Here is a 21825-nt window from a genome sequence, read left to right on the forward strand (position 1 = left end):
TCGGTTAAAGAATGAAAATACTGAGTGTAGAATTACTTCCACGTGTTGTTGATAGATTCCACTCTTTCAAATTTCTTATCCCACCTCTTTCAGTTAATTTAAAATAATTGTAGAATATCCTCAAATATTCGATGAGTCGAAATAATTTTAGCATCCCTGATAATTGGAGATATCAATGTTAGAGTGTGGTTTGAATTTATTTCCTCTATCAATCAACTTCGATAATTGGGCCGAACGTTTATAAACGTCTCACGTGCTTCACAACCTGGGTGTCTGGCTACTTAATAATTACTGGCTCTACAGTAGGTAGGAGGTCTTCATCCTCCAGTCGATCAGAGGGTCTGCTCTCAATTAACAAGCTGTACCTGATACAATTACTTGTGGTATCGATTCTAGAGCCCAGCATATATTATCTTGTCTCTTACGTTCTGTGCTCTTAAGGAAGTCGGAGTTCTTATCCCACCAATTTTAAAGTTTCCATTAATGTTCAAAGTGCTGACATTTTTAAATTTCCAACAAAACCAAGAAAAGCAAATTCGTTGCACACTAGGGGCCTTGCATTACCAAGGCGGCTGCTGTTCCACGGGGTTGGCAGTCTCTCACACCAGGCAGCTCCTCAGACGAACTCATGAGGCTGAGCGAACCCCGATCCAGCCTTTTAGGCTCCATGGCTAAATTATTAGCGTGCTGGCCTTTGGTCAGAGGGGACCCGGTTTCGATTCCCGGCAGGGTCGGGAATTTCAACCATACTTGGTTAATTTTGCTGGCACGGGGGCTGGGTGTATGTGTCGTCTTCATCATCATTTTATCCTCATCACTATGCGCAGGTCGCCTACGGGAGTCAAATCAAAAGTCCTGCATCTGGCGATCCGAACTTGTCCTCGGACATTCTCGGCACTAAAAGCCATACGCTATTTCATTTTTTCAGTCCAGTATTAAAACCTTTCGACTGGTCGATAATCGAACCTGGGGCGTCTGGGTACGAGGTATGTATTTCACGACTACACCACGAGACTGGCTTGTTTTGTCAAAATCAACTGATAGTTTCAGCATTTAAACGTCGAGGGAACATATACGCACGGTACCTTAATTAAGATACACCACTGCATTTTCTTGCTATGAACATTGGTAACTACACTATCGTAAAAGTCAGGTTGTGCGATTCAATACCAGGAAAAGTCCTCTCAGTCGTAATTACTGCGTTAATGGGGCAAAAGTTCCTTACGGGGATCACTGTAAGTACCTACAGCAGCAGTAATATAAGGAAAGATCTTCATTGGAGTACTCACATAAATGGTATTGCAAATAATGGGTACAGATCTCTGCACATGGTTATGAGGGTATTTAGGGGTTGTAGTAAGGACGTAAAGGAGAGGGCATATAAGCTCCTGGTAAGACCCCCAACTAGGGTATGGTTCCAATGTATGGGACCCTCACCAGGATTACTTGATTCGAGAACTGGAAAAAATCCAAGGAAAAATAGCTCGATTTAATTGGGGAAGTTATCCGATAAAATAGTAGCGTTAAGAAAAGTTAGAAAAGTTTTGACTGGGAAGAATTGGGAGAAACGAGATGAGCTGTTCGACTAAGTTGTAGGCCTATGTTCCGAGCTTTTAGTGGAGAGATGGTGTGGAATGACATTAGTAGACGAATGAGTATGAGTGGTGTTTTTAGAAGTAGGAAAAATCTGAGTATGATCATGATGCTTGTTGTTTAAAGGGGCCTAACATAGAAGATCATCGACCCCAATCTGAGTATGACGATAAATTTGGAATTCAAGAGGACAAATGGGTCAAATATTCGCTTATAGGAAGGGGAGTTAGGGATTGGAATAATTTACCAATTTACCAATTTTCTCAAATGCACAACCTAGTCTCTAAGAGATGGTCTGTGTTGGATTGGGAACACTGTTACATCTTATTGCGTCAAAAGATTTTTTCCATTAGAATTGCACTAGATAATTGATTTTTTTACAATTGGCTTTACGTCCACGCTGGACCAATTTACAAATTATTTGCACTTTTTTAAACTGATTTATGTCGCACCGACACAGATAGGTCTTATGGTGACTATGGAATAGGAAAGGGCTAGGATTGGGAAGGGAGTGCCCGTGGCCTCAATTAAAGTACAGCCCCAGCATTTTCCTGGTTGAAAATGGGAAACCACGGAAAGCCATCTTCAAGGTTGCCGATAGTGGGTCTCGAACCCGTTAACACCCGAATACTGGATACTGGTCGCAACTAAGCGACTGCATCTATCGAGCTCGAAACATTTGCAATGATTTAAGAAAAGACAAAGTAAATAACAGATAGGAAATCTGCCACCTGGGCGACTGCCCTAAATGCAGATCAGTGGTGATTGATTGATTGATTGATTGATTGATTGATTGATTGATTGATTGATTGATTGATTGATTGATTGATTGATTGATTGATTGATTGATTGATTGATTGATTGATTGATTGATTGATTGATTGATTGATTGATACAAGCTTACAGGTACACGGCTGAATGGGGTACCAAGCTCACTCGGCTCTTCAGCTTTCAAATTTATTAGTATTGTTAGTTGAAAATCGGGAACAACTGGCATTTCTGTATCGGTTCTGTAAGTTAAAAAGTATACTTTTGATTTTCACGAGCCCAGAACGTAGTACAGTAAATATATCTTGAAATACTCGCAGGCGTTAGTAGTATCTGTATAAGACAGGGAGAGTTATCTAGTGCACTGTGTTTGTCGTGACCTACCTGTCCTGTGAGACGTTCTAGATGGTTGGTCACTAGGCCGTTGGTGTTGATATATTACCTGTCCTGGCGAGCGGTAAAATAGGGAGGTAATTGTAGGTGCTAACTCTGTCCAGCAACTCCCGAAATGAAAGATGTATTAGCTTCACTGTCCTTTATTTTCCAGGACGACTAAGTCTACTATATACAATACATTTACAAGTTTGAATACAGTGATCTGATGAGAGAGCTTTTTTTACGCGCCTACCCTACGGCTACACGATGTATCCGAATTCTGCCCTGCGGCACTTATGAACAACACTACTGTCACGATTGACTGCTCGAAAGAGCCTGGTCTTGAGAGTACGAATTACCGGTTGAGAGAGAGCCCCGTGCCATCTTGGCCTAGGGTTATATCTGCTCTCCTTGAAGCAAAGGTCGATCCCTTCCCATCACCTTAGGTGTGGATCCATGGGCGTTACCTATCTGCTCTCCTTGTAGGTGGCGCCCTCAATTACTATTCTGAACTAATTGTCACAGTAGGTGCTGCCCTCCGGGCACTACTATCTCTGTGCTACTTTGCACTCTTATTTCCTTGTCTCTACTAGAGTGCAACTGTACTGGCATTGTCCCTTTTGTCGGCGAGCCGCCTGCTCTCGTACACTCTTATTTCCTTGTCTCTACTAGAGTGCAACTGTACTGGCATTGTCCCTTTTGTCGGCGAGCCGCCTGCTCTCGTACCGACTCTGCTTGCCAATAACAAACAAGCAAACTTCCGCTGTTATCAATATGTTTTCGTAGGCGCATTTCGCAAGTTCTCTGCCTGACTAAGGCTCTCTACTACTTGAGACTTCACCGAAATGTTCCTTCTTCTTTTCAATTATTAAATCTGACTATAATTACCATACAACTATTATGATACTACAAGGTGTCCCTATTACTGGTTATTACTCTGATACTAGTTTATTTCTCTTGACACCTTGAGATCGAATCTCGGCTGCGAATCCCGGCTGCCGTTCATCTGACAGTCCGCCGGTTCGAGCCCCTGGGGAGATCAGTACACGACATGTTATCAACCCAGGTCAGTGCTTGAGTATTGAACGGATGGTCTGCTTAACATTATGTTTTATATTGGCCACGGATATTGGACGATGTGACCGAAAGATGAATTCAATTAGAATTGCACAACCACGGTCAATGGTCTGTTGATTTTTATTTTAGAACTAGCTGTTCTACTTGTCGGCGACGGAAGAGTCACATCCTTCGTGCGTGATTTCATTTATATCTACCTCTCAAATTGTTCTTGACACATGTAAGGAGACGTATAGTGATACGATCGAAGACTACTTATATCAACAATTGGAAATATTATGGTTTTTACAATTGGCTTTAAGACGCACCGAAACAGAGAGGTGTTATGGTGACGATGGGATAGGAAAGGGTTAGGAGTGGGAAGGAAGTGTCCGTGGTCTTAATTAAGTACAGCCGCAGCATATTCCTGGTGTGAAAATGGGAATCAACGGAGAATCATCTTCAGGTCAGCCGACAGTGGGATTCGATGTCACAAGCTTCTGAATGCAAGCTCACAGTTGCGTGCTGCTAACAGCACGGCCAACTCACTCGGTAGTTGGAAAGATCGACGAGGTTGAATCTCAAACAACCAGGCTCAGCGCCACTGTATACAAACTGTGACGTTTGTACATAAGACATGCAGTGTTGCCAGGTCAACAAATGAAAAATCGGTAGATTATACGTAGAAATTTCGGGAGTTTTAATGAAAATTTTGGTAGTTTCTCGAGCTCTGAAATTTTAGTATAACTAAGTCTAAGAATGGAATACTCATGTAAAGTTATTATGACAAATATAGAATATCATTCACCCGTACTCTTTGGCCACTCTATGCTTCTTTCTATTCTTATATTCCTGTAGATGTAGTTATTCATTGTGTACCAATTTCGAAGTTGTAGCAGAATGCATATTTTGTATTCTATATGCGGGTTGAGGATTCTCTTCGAATGATGCAGTAACGCGAGAGTTTTTTAGTTCAATAAGAGGTGAGAGATTACGTAATTCGAGCCTAAAATGAACGCTGGGAAGTACCTGACGAGTGGTGTTATCGATAAAACGTCACGCAGTGAGAAGAGGAAACAGTTTTCCGGTACAAATATATTGTGTACCATTAATCATTATTTTTCATTTTCTTTAACTTTGGATTAGAAGAAATTTCTGGAGATTTCTGTTTTTTCGGGTTTTATGGTGTGTTGCAAAAAAATCGGGACGCGTACCGGTACTGAAATTTTGGGAGACCTAGCAACACTGACATGTCCACCGTTACACTTCCAGTAATACATCCGCGTGAAAGTCGAGTGGGTATTTTGAGTTATATGAACTGTTTATATGTCTGGTAGTACCGTAATTCACCTGTTTTGTACTAGCGCTCATTACAGAGGTAGTGGCGGTTGTTCAATTATCTAATTACAGTAAACTATAATCATGAAAAGAAGACTATTATACTTTCTTTTCTTTTTTCTTTGTTGGTCACATTGGCCATCAAATCAGGAATATATCTGAAAAACAATAAAAAAATAACCTAGAAATATTTGAAACTATGACGATGTCTGAATAATCGACAAAAATTAACGGTCCGGACAGCCTGCACATATCTGCTCAACCAAAGATATTTCAAAACCAACTAAGAGACAATAGTTAGAAGGAATGATTATGTCAAAAATTATCAAAAGTAACGGTCAACTGAAACTAAGACAGCTTGTCGATTATGTACCGTAGTACCTTAGCTCTGTGTAAGGTGTTGGCTAAGTAGCGCATCGATCGGTAAACTGAAGTATTTCGTTATCAAGTGATACATAAAAAACTTGGGTTATCTATATATTTTAAACATTACTGAAAGCAGCTAGTTCCACTTCGTCCGTCCTTTCTTCTGGACCGATTTGGTCCATTTCCTTTTGATTCTCTCCGGAATCACCTGCCGGTGAATCACGGGGCATTGACAGATCTATAAGTTCAGTCACTAGTTTACCACTCGAGTAATAATAGGTGAAAACTTGCCGCAGCCCACAATACATTCTGTACTTAATAGGTTGCACACAGATAAGGAGCAATACCTTTACTAAAGATATTGGCGAAGCTAAACTATTAAAACTGGCAGACGACTACATGCATATCTGCAATTTAAACTAAACATGTACACACATAACAATAATATCTGGAGATAAATGCTGTGGTAGCAAGGTACTCATAAAAGGGGGGTGTGAGGTTAGCAGTGACATGTAATAATCATCGAAAACGTCCTAAAATTAGAGACGTATCCAAAATTGTCAGGGCATTTATTTTATTTATCGTGTCAGAAGTACAAAGAAAACAAGACAAATTAAACAGAATAAATTTTAAACACTGGTTGACCAAAAATTGGCCACGGCAAGCGCCTCTGGATTTGCCCTCATTACGTCTTTAATGGTTCAGGTGGCTGGAGAAGAAGGACAGAGTACAAGATGATCATTAGTCTGCTTAGTACCACACTTGCAGTAAAGTGTCTTCACAGGAAGGACCCATTTCTGTAGGGCGGTCTTACCTGTCATTTTTATTCTTAGCAGATAAAACATGCACTGGAACATATGAAAACGTCGTTTCTATGGAAACCATTAGATTTACGGCGAAAACATATAGGATTTTTGTAATAAGTTGTAATCGAAACCAACAGGATGTGCTCCGTATTTAGTTGACAGGACTAAAGTTTTCCTTCATATATTTTTCTTTAACAAGAACGGTTTGGTACATAACTACACGTAAGTGAATGCCATTTCGAAACGGTTAACAATATGCAAATTAAAAATAATCTAGTTTGTTTACTGAGTGTCACAGCTATATCCATATACAATTTCAGCATAATTGGTACTGTAGGTTCTACGTGATAGTTCAACAAATATCTAAACACATTTTCACATGCATAACATTACTAGGAATTAAACTTGTTCGTTTTCTTATGTAAGTGATGCAAAACGTTTATCAGTTTAATTATCAAATGTTCAGAATTGAACAATAATAGAGTACTTCACTTCCACGGAATACTAATAGTGCCAGAAATTTTTGTCACTGTGTACCCGCAGTTTTTCTACAATTTTCTAGAGTTTTCCTGTTACTTTATTATTATCTTCAAAAAATTAATTCTGAAGGTCCTAAACGTGAAGAACGAAAACCCTACATGGATGTTATTGATAATTTGCTTTAAATGTTATTCTTATTAACAGACATTTTCAAGTTCATGTACATTTTGCAATGTTCATCACTCAATTGAGAAAATATATGAAATGTGACATCTCTCTGACTGTAACTGTCAGCAATGAGTGAATGACTCTGTTTTAGATTTCATTTTTTAGACCGGCAATTAACGAATTAGGAAATGAATATTTCCCTCCGATCATGGTAATTACACAGTAGACCATAATATTAAGTATAGTTCGAAAGAATGTGACGAGCCAATTATTTCCAAAATGGTTATGAATCTATTCCAGGTTTAAACGTATTCGTAAGATGAAGATGCGTAAATTGCTCTTAAAATCAAGTTTAATTTGTAGGTACCCTATCCCAGAAGTAGATACAAAAATTAGCATCATATAATTATAGCTAACGTTATAAGTAACAAATTATGTCACATTAGAAAGAATTTAAAAAATCGAAGGGATCAAGAGAGCTGTAGTGAAATCGTATTATCAAGAATCACGTAAATGATATAATTATAAGGATGATATGCAAATGAAGTAGTTCTTCCATAGCATTGACCAATTTACCTGCTCAGGTGACAACGACTTGGTCAATTTAATACATGTATATTATTAAGAAAACTTGGCCCGTTATAAAGCAACCGTTTATATATCATGAGTCCTTCGAAATTAAATTTGAAATAGTCACTGAAGATAGTCTACCTAAGATGGGTATATCAGCATTTATCATTTGAATATAACAAACAGATCTATCTTGTTCGATTAGAAGAATATGTTATAAACTTTTCCGTACTAAAGGTAATGTTATCAGTTCATTTGCGCTTTTCCTGTAATGTTATGAAATAATCGTGTAAGAAATATCGATATCTGGACATTATCCTTGTAACCAACAATCTTTATATACTGCTGACTGAATACTTCTGCCTTTTGAAGATCCTAATTGGGATGTTTATTGATTGAGATAAACTATCAGAAACGTGGTTTGGAGCAACAGAAAGAGTGACATATGCAACAGAAACTCTGGTAATGAGGCAAGGAGTTGTCACTAGGATACAGGCAAGTGAAATGAAATTTCTGAGAAGCAGCAATGGATACGATGAGAAATGAGAAGGTTAGAGATATAGTAAAAGAAGAACCATTATAGAATAGGATAGAGGCATCCAGACTTAGATGGTATGGATACATGAAGAGAATGACAGAGGAAAGGATACTGAGGAGGATGCACGAAATGGAGATAACAGAAAAACGACCAAGAGGAAGACCAAGAGACAGGTGGATAGAAAGAGTGGAAGAGTGTGTACAGAGAAGAGCGGAGCACTGAGCAATTGTGAAGAGGAGGAAGTGATGGGAAGACAAGAGGAGGTGAAGAGGCTTACGTTCCAAGTCGACCTCGGCAACAGCTGGAAACTGCATGTGATGATGACTGGGGTAAAGGGGAGTGCAATTTTTAAATTTCTTGGGATTTGAGGAGGATCCTGGGAGCCAGGGTCTCAGCTGCTCAATCCACCGAGAGGGCCTGGCTGTGCTGATAAGAACTAGGAATAATGAGAGATCCGGATTGATGTGGGGTTGAGATTTTTACTACATTGTGAGTTTGGATAGTAGAGTGAGTAAAATGGTCCGGAGAAGGGTGTTTTCTTGTGGACAAAGTGGTTGAGGTTAGTTTGATAGTTAGTTGGTAATGTTTTATTTTAACTGGCTTGATTAAAGCCTTCCGGACTTCTCTTCCATCTAACCAGGCACTGAAATATACGTATATTACATTTTATTTACATTACAATAATCAGACTAAATACATATTAAATGAATAATAATACGCAAATGATGAGTGATGAAATTAAATTAAGTTAAAACAAATTAGATATAACAACATGAAAAATTCTTAAAACTAATATCGTACATGTAAGCAATAGGTAGTGCATAAAATTTAATAACATTTGAAAAATGAGCCATTTCAAATTTTAAACTAATCTTCTGCAATAGAATGGGTGTGAGTAGCAGCATCAAGTTTACTTATGTTAATTATTGGTGCAAAAAATGTCTCCAAAGTGCTTCTTTGAAAGTGCGAAGAACGCTTATCCGTCTGATACTTTCGGGAAGGAGGTTCCACTCACGGCAGGCAATTACCGTGAATTAATTATCGTAATGGCAGTTCTATGGGTAGGTAACGCAAGGATGGAATTAATAGATCTGGTGTTAAGTCTGTGTTAATAGAGAGGTGTTTGAAAAATGAAGTAAGGATAATGACTGTGAGGAATGAAGGATTTTATGGAGATGGCATAGGGTATGCGCAGTGCCAATATATGTGGTTATATGAAGGACTTACATGGTCATAGTACCGTAAGTTACTGACGTATCTCACACATGCATTTTGTCTACGTTATAATATGCTCAATAACTTGCACCAAGCATCTCTATAAATCACGTCGCAATAGTCTAAATGAGGGAAAACCACAACTTCTACCTGCATTTTTTAAGTTTTTCAGGAAATCAGCATTTCAATATTTAAGGTTGTCTGGTCTGCTGAATTAATACAAGGGGAGTATTGGGGTTGTGAAATAGGTGTGAGGGCTGGTTGTGACGTTGCAGGCTTAGGTTCTGTTCTCGGCCCTGATAGTGTGCTATAGCTGCTAGTGGCAGCCTGGAAATGAAGCAGCATGACTGCCGTGGCTGATCCCAGGGTACTGTACAGTCAGTGTGTCGGTGGTATATGATCAGCGTGATTCTATATAATGCACACGACGGTCAAAGTGTTAATAACCGTAACTTACTTGTAAGTGTAATAGCTAATGACTGAGATGATGTCGTTTGTTCACATCCCTAACCCATTTTCTCCATTGAGGAGCGTGAACAGTCTTAGCCCTGTAATCTCGACTACAGGCAACAATAATTATAACCTCTATTGTGGCCTCTTGTTATGGGCGTTTTCTCCACTCATAATACCGTATGATTATGAATATTCCAAGAACACAAGGTATCTCATTACGTCACCATTACACTCCTATTACGCCATTTTGAGCAAACATTAAAATATTGAAATCATAGGTAAAACTTGAAATTCCTCATTTTCTTTCAAAAAAATAACCACAAAGTCGAAAAACGGATAATTACCTTGTGTTTTGTTGCTATATAAGGATGCCTAAATTGCTTAATTTGCTGTGGCCTGACCGTTCAGTCCCACAATTTTCTTGGAAGTTTATGCAATCTGAATCTCAAATAAAGTAAAAAGGAATTACATCCGCCGCCCCTTCCAATGTACTTTTATGCAACTCAACTAACGTGCAACATGGTTATAAGGTGGCTTTTCCCCTGCAGGCGTACTGTAATGTACTAATGTCCAGTGAGCACATTTTGCACACGATTCTGAACCCTACCGACAGGTTACATCGTCCGCTCGCAAAACAAGACGTCTTGAAATCATATAATTTGACCGTGTAGCTATGTTAATATGTCGTGCCCCGTGATCGGTTGTACCCAAGGGGGGAATCAATGCATAAAACTAGGTAACAGTACACTGTCTTAAACACCGAACCGGATGGCGTATGTACTCTACTCTCGCCGTACTTCCAGCATGTTCCCAGTAGTGTAGCATAGCGAATGTCGTTAGGTGTTAGCCTACTAATCGAGGGAATGTGCCATCGGTGGGCACTGAATTTATATTACATGCGGTACTTACTAAACAAATATTTCAAAAGTATGGAATCTTCGCCTCGGACTCGAACGTTCCACCTCACACGTACGTGCTCTCCGCCGCGTCTTTAACAACTACGCTGCGTTACATTGTGAAGCTCATAGGTTATGCAGCGTATATTAGGTTTACTGCGATCACAATATCAATTTAGTGTTTCGCCGGTGTGTCAGGTTCATGCCTTCCAGCGTTTAATAGGAGTATAATATTACGGCGTCCTATTATGGTGAGGTGGTAAATACCAAGATATCCGGTTGTGTTGTCAGTGCGTACCAGCAGAGCAGATGTTTTCAGGACGGGATTAATATTGCGGGTTGCATAAAACTACATTTGAAGGAACGGCTGAATCACACGGTATACAAGTCAAGCCGAGACTGACTTTCTAGATTGGTGTTCATTGGAGTTCATTTTTACATGGTTTAGAGTACTAGTTATATTTTTCTGACTTTGTTATAATATCCCACTTATCAAATTCACTACAACTGAAGTTATTCACGTTGGAGCGAGACGAACCATTCCCGTTTTTGCCACCAATTTTTGGAGACAGATGTGTCTACCACTTATAACGTCAGGGTAAATTCCGAACATTGCCTTACGGGCTTCATTAAGAAATCAATGTTACACTTAGGCCACCATTTAAATTTATCAACGGTATCTGTTTTTTCTAAAAATTAATGTAAACTATACTTTGTTGCAAGGCAGCTTGTGCGTGGGAGCAAATGATTCATAAAATAAATATAATAGAATTTTGATTCAATCGTTAATACTTTCAATCAATTACGTTCATGCGGGAAAATATCTTTCCATATTTGCATTAACCCTAGAACTGCTGTGTTTATCTGTCAAATGCTTCAGTTATTTTCCTCAATTATACACCAACAGAAAGCTGGAAGACTGGTCTAAATGAAGATAACACAAATAACGTTAAACTATCGTAAAATAATTTTTTTGAACAAAGGAAGTTGTTGCAGTATTTTGCTTAAACAAAAGAATTTCTGATAGTTATTTATACCTGAAACATCATATTCTGAAACGCACAATTATTTTTTTACATATTCATCCACAGGTATCCATTTTGCATGTCGAATCCTAAGTAAAACGCAATTTTTCATGGAAAGGAATTTTGAGTTCCTTCCATGAATTTCGAACCTACAGCTTTTCTTAGGTCAATACTTCTTACTTCCTGTGTTGTGATTGAAGCCCTTATAACAATATAGACAAATATCACCTGTTCACAATTATACTTTCGCTGGTTTCTTTAAATATTGATGTACTGCCAACAGGAATATAACCTGCACCGACTTGCCATTACTTCAGAGGTACCTAGTACTTCGCTGTCACTTTCACTACTTTCAGGATTAATTTTCTCGTCGGAATTAACACAATAACCACTGTCACTAATATCCTCGGAAATCAAGCGCTTGATTTAAGAATCGTCAACATGGCGGGCTGCTATCTTGATTCTAAGAGCATGTGGAAGTATTTTCACTTCTACAGCTAAATAAACATGCCCAGACCGTTATGTATTTTACAAAGACTTTCAAAAGTGAAGATAAATGTATTCAGCTAGTATCTATATTATTGCCATCTGGTGTCCAGCTATAAACCTACGGCGGAAGAACCTCACCGTCTCTAAGAAAGATTATCGCACTTGACTAAACGGTGAACCGTCTTGCAGAAAGTCGGTCCGAAGTTCTGGGGTTAAGACTAGGAATGCAGGCATACAGTGAAATCTCTGTATCTCTCTCTCTCTCTCTTATCGTTCCCTCAGTTCTGAGGATGGTGATCTCCGAGGAGGCTATTGGTCAGTTTCCCTCGACCAGACGTGCTGCACCAAAGAGGTTCAACGCAGTTATACTCTTGATAATGTTCGACCATCGAGTGGGAACTCGTCCACGATCTCTCTTGCCGGGAATATGTCCAAGAATGACCAGTTTTTCTATGATGTGATACCCACGTCACATAGCGTATCCAAAGAACTGTAAAACTCTTTCCTAAAATATCGATGATAATCTGATTCAGAGGTTGAGCAGGTTTGTAAAGGAATCATTGGTGCGAAGTGCTTGCTGTCCATTCCTCGCCAACATTACATTTCAAAATAATTGATTTTTTAAAGTCTGTAGTACGACGAGTCCACGTTTAAGTTCCGTAAGAAAACTGAAAATACCAGACTGGATGCTACTCTCATGTTCAGTGCTAACGAGATAGAGCCATTCTTCCATAAATGGGACACAGTTTTGGCCACAGCTGCTCTTCTCTTACTCTCAGGAGCACAGTCACCGTGAAATGTTTGAACATAGGCACAGAATTTCTGAGACGTTCTCCAATTTCTTGAATTAACAATCATTATTTTAGTCTTGTAGTCCCATTTTGACACTCTACCATATTCAATGAGTGCAGTACCATCTGCAAAACGGAGGCTGGATATTTTCTTACCACCAAAAGGTTATCTGCTATCCCATTCTTCAAGTGCAGCTCTCACCATAGATACTGAAGAGCACGGGTGGCAGTATGCAACCCTGCCGGACACCTTTATGGATCTTGAAATTACCTGAAAAGATCCTCAACCTGCTTCCGGTCATTCAACCGGGTCAGGAATGAATTGAATGAAGTCCTCATCTAGCGGCCAGTATAGGAATGCTGCCGGCTGCCGAAGCGTGTCCCACTCCTCTGGGACAATGATTAATGACTGACAGATGACATGAAATGATACTGTAGAGTGTTGCTGGAATAAAAGAATACAGGGGAAACCGGAGTACCCGGAGAAAAACCTGTCCCGCCTCCATTCCCACATGGATTGACCGAGATTTTAACCACGGAACCGAGCGGTGACAGGCCGGCGCACTGCCGCTGAGACACGGAGGCATTTCAGTTCCCAGAGAGTTTGTCTCTTATTTTAACCATAGCTGAGTAGGCTTCATTGAAACAGAAGAAAATAATTTCAGTAGTTCTGAAAACTTCTGTGGAGAAAGGGGCATTTGGAAAGACTGAAAAGATCCTCAACCTGTTTCCGGTCATTCAACCGGGTCAGGAATTAATTGAATGAAGTCTCCATCTAGCGGCCAGTATAGACTATTATTATTATTATTATTATTATTATTATTATTATTATTATTATTGTTACCGAGTTTTTGTGGTAGTTAAGCATGAAAGAAGGTGCTGGGTGGTGAATAGGTCTCAAGCTACTAAAGAGAAATTAAATTTTAAAATTTAACAAGGTTATATTTTCTTTTCAAAATTAGGTAACAACAAATAGAACAGGTACTTAGTAGCCGAAATACAACTTGAAATGTACAATTACAGGGATTAAAGAATTTGGGCTTCGAGCCCTGAAAATACAATTCTTGAGCAACTAGCTCAACTTTACGATATACCAATTTCAACAAAAGGGGCAGAAGACCCCACTCAAACCCTGGAGCCCTTGCTCCAAATTACACAGCAAAGCCTCCTCGAGGCATACAACTCTCAGTTTTAGAAAAGAGCCACTCGCTCTTAAAGTTAAGCCTCTCCCAGGCCACACCAAACTCAACTTTCAAGTCGTCCTCAAAGGACATATACACAGGGGTAAAATACCCAACCTACTGAGGTCTATTAGGTGAGAAAAGATTAATACATGACCTCTAAAATACAACTTGAGAGGAGGCGAACTTGCACTCCTAATACACTTTGCTTTTAAAACCTAATCTGGCTCTGGGCCACTAACGCAAGGGCTAATCCCATACTACAGAGGTGACTTAGAGAAGAACACTTTACATTACATAAACGAAGAAAAGTTTGAGAAAATAAGTTCACCTCAAAACAAATGTGAGTGGGAGCTCGAGAGGGTTAGCACTCTCTATCCCAATATGTAACTTTACAAGAAAAGAAGAAAAGAGTAGTTACATTTTAGGAAAAGGTTACATGATGGAAAACGCTTCGAACCCGCCGCGAGAGTTAAACTGCCGACCTAGCAAGAAAAGAAGATATTAATAGGCCATTACCTGGTAGTAGATCGCTGCCGAGGAAAGAGGCGCTTCCCGCCTCCTGCAATGTACTTAATACACTGAAAGATGGAACAGAAGTGGCCCGGAGACCCCAAAATCAGCAGTTTATATCCTCTCGCGGAAGATTCTAGGCGTTAGGGGAAATAAAACACCCTCCCACAAAATCTTTATTGGTTCGGGAAAAGAAACCCCTACATAGAGGAAAAAGAAACACATTATTGGTGGAAAATTAATTAAAGAAATTCGGGATTGGCTAGATCCAAACTAAGGGGAAAAAGAGGGGTATACAGCCAACTTAAACAATAACAGAAAGAAATTTAACAAGAAACAAACTTTTGAAATAAAAATTTCTCCAACAAAATAGTTCTTTGATTTCGCACTAGGTTGCACTATTGTAATTCTTCAGTAGTGTCCTCTAGAAGAGAAAGTTCACACTTCTTATTTCAAGCGAAACAAAAACACATCAAAAGTGACACAGTTCAAAAACTCAAAATTTTCCACGTGGTGACATCTTCTGAGAAAGTAGAGAATTAATAGAATAGATAAAGTTCAACCTTCCTCCAGAAGAGGAGTTTCAACTGGCGCAACTTTTAAATAAACAGAGTAGAGGTGTACCGCCCGGTACAGACCTCCCCCCCCCAAAAGTTCCTCCAAGGGGTAACACAGAAGAACATAAGCTTTGTTTCCAAAATAAGGTCCAAGTTTTGATGTTGATATTAAGATTAATTGCGGAAGCATTTATAAGATTTTAGTAATTTGGTTGGTTGCAATTTCAAAATTTTGTTGTTGCCGGTGCAGTAAAGTTTTTATGTTTGTAGAAGTTGAATTTCTGAAGATAAACCTTTAATGCTTAAAAGGTGAAGAAAAGTTTTTGCAATGTCCACCAAATATTGTTGTTAAATTCCCAAATGTAATTATTGCTTATGGTGACTGTCCATGTAGTTGATGTAGATTGAGTTGGATGGCCAGACCGGCCGTTGCAGCTTGCGTCCAACGGAGGCCGCTCGGACCCCTCAAGTACCCTGAGATACCGCTCGCCCGCACTATGAGGGGAGCAGAGGTGTTGAAGTACGCCGCGCCCGCGGTGAACAGATACAGGCTGCGGGCATGTAGCAGGTCGTGCGCCGCACATCAGCCTTGGCCGGGAGGTGAGCTCCGGCTCGCCGTGCACATGTCGTCCTCGCTGGAGAGGAGGGGGCCCATCCCCCTCCCCAGTCGCTGCGCGGCGCTGCGCGGCTGCGGGGGCGCTGAAACATTAAAGCTAGGCGGCAGAATTGTGTTGGACAATTATTTTCTTTGAGGGTACAGGCTTGTAGAGAGAGTGAGGGGCCAGCGGCGTGCAGATATTCATGGTATTCATTAAGCCACTGTGTAGAGTGGAGCAGGAGACGGGAGCGTGGTAATGGCCGTGGCAAGAACAGGATGGCAGTTTAACGGGTCGGGGCAGGTTTTACATAAGGCTTACATCTAAAACCAAAATATTACAGAAGGGGCAGAATGCCTTAAAAGTGAAACTCAAAAAAAAATATAACCTTCATATCCTTTCAAAATAATATGGAGCAAGTTAACACAGAAATTACACCGGTTTCACCTGGGACAGGTGAACTCTAAATATCCTCTCGGTGGCTGGATTACTTAGCAATAAGGTAACCGGCGTAAGAAAATCGAGAATGATACAAGGCCCATGAAATCTGGGGGCAAGCTTGCCCGCGGGAACAAAATTTTTGACCATAACCTGGTCACCTACCTTCAAAGTGGTGGGTCTCCGTCCACGATCATACCTTTCCCTAACCTTTTCATGAGACACTTTAAGATTAGCTTTAGCCTTCTTCCAAAGATCTTTAATGTTGTCCGGATCTATTGTCTCGGGCAGAATGTCATTCAGAGACCAGAGGTTAGAGAGCGGCGTGTTGGGAACGAACTTAAACATCAAAGAAGCTGGAGTAAATTTGTGAGATTCATGAACCGCCGAATTCAAAGCAAAAGCTAACCAATGCAGGGACGTGTCCCACCTAGAATGATCTTCATGATGATAGGCAATAAGTGCGGACCTGAGATTGCGGTTAACCCGTTCAGCCAGAGATGGTTGAGGGTAATAAGCAGATGTAGTTACATGAGAGATGGACAAGTCAAAACAGAATTTACGAAACAGATTTGATGTAAAAGCTTTAGCATTATCAGATACAATGTATTGGCACGGACCAAAAGAAGCAAAAATAGAATTTAGGCAAGTAATGGTGGACTGAGCGGTAGCCAGCTTAGTCGGAAATAACCAGGAAAATCTTGTAAAACCATCTACACACACAAAGATGAACTTGTTGGCATTACCCTTTGACTGGGGGAAGGGTCCCACATAATCGATATACAGGCGTTCCATGGGGCGCGACGCTTGATGAGAAGACAAAAGGCCTACTTTAGTGGACATGGTGGGTTTACTGATCAAACAAGATTTACAAGCTTTTACAAGTTCTCGAATTTCACCGTCCATACCTTTCCATATGAACATTTCACGAATCTTTTCACGAGTTTTAAAGATTCCAAGATGCCCCCCCAATGGGGTCTCATGATAGTATTTGAAGATCATAGGTACAAGAACCGCTGGAACAACAACTTTCATCAACTTATCATGCCTCGAAGGGCAACATAGAACACCATTCCTCAGAACATAAGGGACAACATGTTCCCCAGAAGAAAGGGTTTCCATTATAGGAGCCAGCGTCGGATCTTCACGTTGGTATTTCTCAATATCCCTAAAAAGCATGGGAGCACCTGTTAAGATGGCATTAACACCAGATAGTATGGACTCGGAAGGTGATGAACTATCGACCGGTTCGTGGGTCTCGACGTCGTTATGAAACATACGGCTGAGTCCATCAGCAACAACATTTTCGGTACCTCTGATATGTCGTACATCAAATTGGAAGGCAGAAATACGGATGGCCCAACGGGCTATACGACCAGTACGACGCGGCCTACCTAAGACCCAGCTTAAGGCTTGATTATCTGTCTCCAGGTCGAATTTGACATGTTCCAGATAGAGACGGAACTTTTCTAAGGCGAATAAGACTGCCAACCCTTCGAGCTCATAGATGGAATACTTGGCTTCTTGAACCGATAGAGTCCTAGATGCATAGGCAATGGGACGCCTCCCTAGTTCAGTCTCTTGAAGAAGGACTGCAGCTACAGCTGACGACGACGCGTCCGTTTGGACGATGAATTTCTTCGAGAAATCAGGCATAGCAAGTACAGGGGCATTACAGAGAGCTAATTTAAGATCTTCGAAAGCGGCTTGTTGAGAAGGTCCCCACTCGAATTTGATGCCTTTCCTACGAAGAAGGTTTAAGGGCGCCGCTCTATTAGCGAAGTTAGGAATAAACTTCCTGAAGAAATTCACCATACCAATGAATCTAGCGATACCTTTGATGTCCTTAGGAGGTTTAAAATCACGGATGGCCTGTGTTCTAGAATGATCGACTGCTACACCATCAGGTGACACAATATGCCCTAGGAATGACATAGAGGGCTTAGCAAAGGCAACCTTGGACAACTTAACAGTTAACCCAGCCTTACGAAGGCGATTGAGAACTTCTCGCAAATGATCTAGATGTTCTTCAAAGGTTTCGGAAAATACGACGACATCATCCAAGTAGTGATATAAGTACTCAAATTTGATGTCGGAAAAGACCCTATCTAGTAGCCTAGTGAGCACAGCTGCCCCCGTGGGGAGCCCGAAAGGCACGCGGTTGTATTCATATAAATTCCAGTCCGTGGCAAACGCTGTAAGATGTTTAGACTCTTCGGCAAGGGGAATTTGATTATAGGCCTGATTCAAGTCCAAGATGGTGAAGAACTTGGCCTTACGAAACCATGAAAAGCAAGAATGAAGGTCGGGAAGGGGCACAGATTGCAACACCACCTTCCGATTGAGAGCCCTGTAATCAATGACCGGCCTGAAGCCTCCTTGGGGTTTCGGGACTAGAAAAATAGGCGAAGAATACGCTGACTTAGAGGGCCTAATAATACCATCCTTCAACATCTGATCGATGATTTCTTTCAGAGCCTTCATTTTAGGTGGAGATAGCCTATACGGTGGAAAACGGACAGGAATTGAATCCGTGACCTCAATTTTGTATTCAATAAGGTCAGTAACACCAAGAGTATCAGAGAACACCTCGGGAAACGACTGACACAGTTTCCGAATACTATCAGCCTGCTCCTCAGGTAGATGTCTAAGGTCTAACAACATCTCATCCTGGGTAGGCGAAATAGATGAACATGATACAGAATTACACTTTAACAAGGGAATTCTACAATTGGACGCAAATTTAAATATGCACGACCTACACTGGAGATCGAGCACAAGACCAGTGTGAGAAATGAAGTCCGCTCCCAATATGATGGGGCAAGACAAACGCTTGGCCACAAACAATTTGATCTTCCATGTAAACTTAAAAACCCGAATTTTGACATGTATGGAACCTAGAATTTCTAATGGAGATGAATTAGCCGAAACATATTGAACAGGAGAAGAGACATAGTCAGGGAGTTTACAAACAGATTTCAATTTAAAATACCAATCAGCCGAAATAATGGAACAAACACTGCCTGAATCTAAGAGAGCTGTTATAGGCTCGTTATTTAACTCAATCTTAAGAAAAGGAACAGGTGCGGGGGTATCCGCCGCAATCCTAAGACACTCTTTAGGGCATTCAAAAGATGAATTTGAAGGCTGGTCGTTCTCTGCATTTACAACCTGTTTACTAGGGGCTAAGTCTCGGGAAGATGGATTAGTCGGCTCAGCCGACGCCACTAGTCACTTTTTATTATTGGAATAGCTGGAATTTGCACCAGAAGTTGAGCAGGAGGGGGTGCTATTTGAGTTTGGGCAATTCTTGGCGATATGTGAGAAGGCCCCACACTTAAAACAGCCTTGTGATGACCCTACTCCATTCCTTGTCCCACTTGACTTGATCAGAGGACACTTATTCCGCAGATGGTCAGGCGACCCACAAGCATAACATTTACGGGGATTGACTGGTCGGCGAGGTGGAGGCCGAGTGTTACTAAAGGAAGGCGGGGGTTCTTTCGCCACACGCAAGGAATCGGCATACCTAACTCCTTCCGCAGAGACGGCTAATGCTTCCAGTTCAGAGAAGGTTTGCGGGCACGCCGCGAAACACAAATATGACCTGTAGGGTGGTGAAATCCCTTCAACAATAGCTTGCACGATCTGATCCTCAGGGAAGTGGAGAGCAAACACCCTAGTATAAAACTTAATATCTTGGATGAAGTCTGCCAGGTTTTCATCCAAGCGCTGTACCCGATAATAGTATTTCTGAATAAGGGAGGACCTGGCCCTAGCCGGGATGAAGTTAGCTAGCAAATGGGCGTGGAAATCCTCAATAGAAGATTGCTCGGCGATGGCTCTAACTATTTTGTCAGATAGAACACCAATAGCATAAGGATAGATAATTTGCAAAATTTGACATGGGGAAAGAGAAAACACAAGGGCATGATCCTGAAATTCCACTAGAAATCTTAAAAATGAAATTACGTCACTGGTGGTGTTGACGGAAAACTTAGAGATACCTCTAAGCAACATTGCCAATGGATGAGGCAAGCTGCTGAACCCAGGTGTCATAGTCGTTAAAGGTTTCAAGGGCAAGGAAGTTAATTCAGAGCGGATGTTACTCAATGACGCACGGCGTTCAGATTCGTTGTTCGATGGGGCAGAGATAGTTTGAGCAGCAACGGTTATCCTATTGACTTCTCCCTGAGGAGGCTCTTCCTCGTTACCTACATTCACCGTGGCGGGTTGATCAGTTTTGGGAGGAGCTTCACCGGTTAGCAATTGAGTGACCTTATTAGACAATTCAGAAATAGTTTCAAGGAGCGTATTAACTTGCTTCCTCTGAACGTCATTCACCTTTAGAGACAATAGATCATTAACTCTATTTGCAAAGTGATACAGCCTGCCTTGCACACGCTTAATTTGATTAGGAGATGGATCGTTTTCATCAAAAAAGCTGACTACCGATGCTAGCCCAGTAATATTCTCGACAATCGTGGAAAGAGAGTCGTCAATTTCTTTCTCTCCCAAATTGGGGATGGAAATGGGCAAATCAAGGGACTCTCTAAGCTTGTTAGTGTCTATTGCAACCGTGCCTCCAGATTGAACGTTTCTGATAGTTAACTCATATATCAACTCCTCTTTGCGCAAGTAGTTAAGGAGGAGAACATCGCGAGGGCCGGGCATGATGACAGAACAATTTTGAAAAACTCAAAAAATTCCAGCAACTGAGAAAATTGTTAGAGTTCGAATCAAAGCAATGTTTAGCCGTCAAAAGGGGCTAAATTGAGACCCATTCAACCACGCTCTGCTACCACTTGTTACCGAGTTTTTGTGGTAGTTAAGCATGAAAGAAGGTGCTGGGTGGTGAATAGGTCTCAAGCTACTAAAGAGAAATTAAATTTTAAAATTTAACAAGGTTATATTTTCTTTTCAAAATTAGGTAACAACAAATAGAACAGGTACTTAGTAGCCGAAATACAACTTGAAATGTACAATTACAGGGATTAAAGAATTTGGGCTTCGAGCCCTGAAAATACAATTCTTGAGCAACTAGCTCAACTTTACGATATACCAATTTCAACAAAAGGGGCAGAAGACCCCACTCAAACCCTGGAGCCCTTGCTCCAAATTACACAGCAAAGCCTCCTCGAGGCATACAACTCTCAGTTTTAGAAAAGAGCCACTCGCTCTTAAAGTTAAGCCTCTCCCAGGCCACACCAAACTCAACTTTCAAGTCGTCCTCAAAGGACATATACACAGGGGTAAAATACCCAACCTACTGAGGTCTATTAGGTGAGAAAAGATTAATACATGACCTCTAAAATACAACTTGAGAGGAGGCGAACTTGCACTCCTAATACACTTTGCTTTTAAAACCTAATCTGGCTCTGGGCCACTAACGCAAGGGCTAATCCCATACTACAGAGGTGACTTAGAGAAGAACACTTTACATTACATAAACGAAGAAAAGTTTGAGAAAATAAGTTCACCTCAAAACAAATGTGAGTGGGAGCTCGAGAGGGTTAGCACTCTCTATCCCAATATGTAACTTTACAAGAAAAGAAGAAAAGAGTAGTTACATTTTAGGAAAAGGTTACATGATGGAAAACGCTTCGAACCCGC

This window comes from Anabrus simplex, chromosome 6 (assembly GCF_040414725.1).
Source record: "Anabrus simplex isolate iqAnaSimp1 chromosome 6, ASM4041472v1, whole genome shotgun sequence".
In the NCBI taxonomy this organism is placed as follows: Eukaryota; Metazoa; Arthropoda; class Insecta; order Orthoptera; family Tettigoniidae; genus Anabrus; species Anabrus simplex.